General features: G+C 44.1%; 1 protein-coding gene across 2 annotated transcripts in view; it reads left to right on the forward strand.

The window, feature by feature from the left end:
- The window catches only part of Tex37 (testis expressed 37), a 5,567-nt gene that overhangs the window by 3,094 nt on the left and 1,248 nt on the right, over nt 1-1,225 (forward strand). The window lies entirely within an intron of this gene.

The raw sequence follows: 1,225 nt of genomic DNA on the forward strand, positions 1-1,225 counted from the left end.
AGAGGGAGGGAGGAGAGGGGGGAAGAGAGAGAGTGAGAGAGTGCTATTATCTGCAGCACACTTCCGGCACACCTGGAGACAGCGTAGGTGATGTAGGTGACCGGTGCAGCTGATGACATAAGCAGTTGCTGTGTCCCTGTGAGCAGGCCAGTGGAATTGCCTGTACATTAACAAGAACACTTGTAGGCCTGTTATCCATTCCATGATTCCTTGGAACAATCTTTATTTTAGATTATTTTATGTATGTTCTGCCTGCATGTATGTTTGTGTTCTATGTGCATGCAGCCCACAGAAGTCAGAAGAAGGTGTTGAATCCACTGGGACCAGAGTTATAGATGGTGGTGAGCCACCATGCAATTGCTGGTGACTGACCCTCAGTCCTCGGCAAGTGCAGTGAATGACTTTAACCACTGAACCTTCTCTCCAGTCCTATGATTTTTGTTTTAATGCGGATGTTGTGGCTTTAAAGGTTCTGCATGTTTGTGTGTGTGTGTGTGTGCACATGCATGCATGTGATATGCCAAAATATACAGCACATGTAAAATTGTAAGTAATGTATGCTTATAATTTAAATAATACTGATAAAGGCCATTGAGATGGCTCAGCAGGTAGTGGTGGTTGTCACCAAGCCTGAGTTCAATACCAGGACACACATGGTAAAGAGAGTGAGTTAACTCCCATAGTTGTTCTCTGATCTCCACAAGTACCTGGCAGTGTGTGTGTATCTCCACAAGCAACATGGTATGTACACATTCATGCACAATAAATAATTAAATGTAACAAAACTTTAAATTACACTGATAAAACCAACACTAATGTACCCATTGTTAACTGGCTTAAGCACTGCATGTGTGTTCCTTTTCTTACTCCCATATTCTGAATGTTAGCTTAATTATTCCCATGTGTTTGTAGAATTCTATTAACTTTTTTGTTGTTTAAGATAAAGTCTCACGTGGTCTAGTTTTAAGCTTGCTATATAGCGAAGGATGGTCTTGAACTTAAGTTTCTGATACTCCTGCTTTGGCTTCTTGAGTACTGGGAAGATAGGCTTGTGCACCAGGCCCAGTTTATGTGGTGCTGAGGATTGAATTCAGAATTTGGCAAGCACTTTGTCTGTCGGCTATGTGCCCATACTGAGCCGCCCTCCTCCTCCCCCTCCTCTTCTTCTCTTATCTCCTCCTCCCCCTCCCCCTCCCCTGCCCCCTCCCCCTCCTTTCCCCTCCCC

The sequence above is a fragment of the Grammomys surdaster genome, unplaced genomic scaffold (assembly GCF_004785775.1).
Source record: "Grammomys surdaster isolate TR1022 unplaced genomic scaffold, NIH_TR_1.0 133, whole genome shotgun sequence".
NCBI lineage: Eukaryota > Metazoa > Chordata > Mammalia > Rodentia > Muridae > Grammomys > Grammomys surdaster.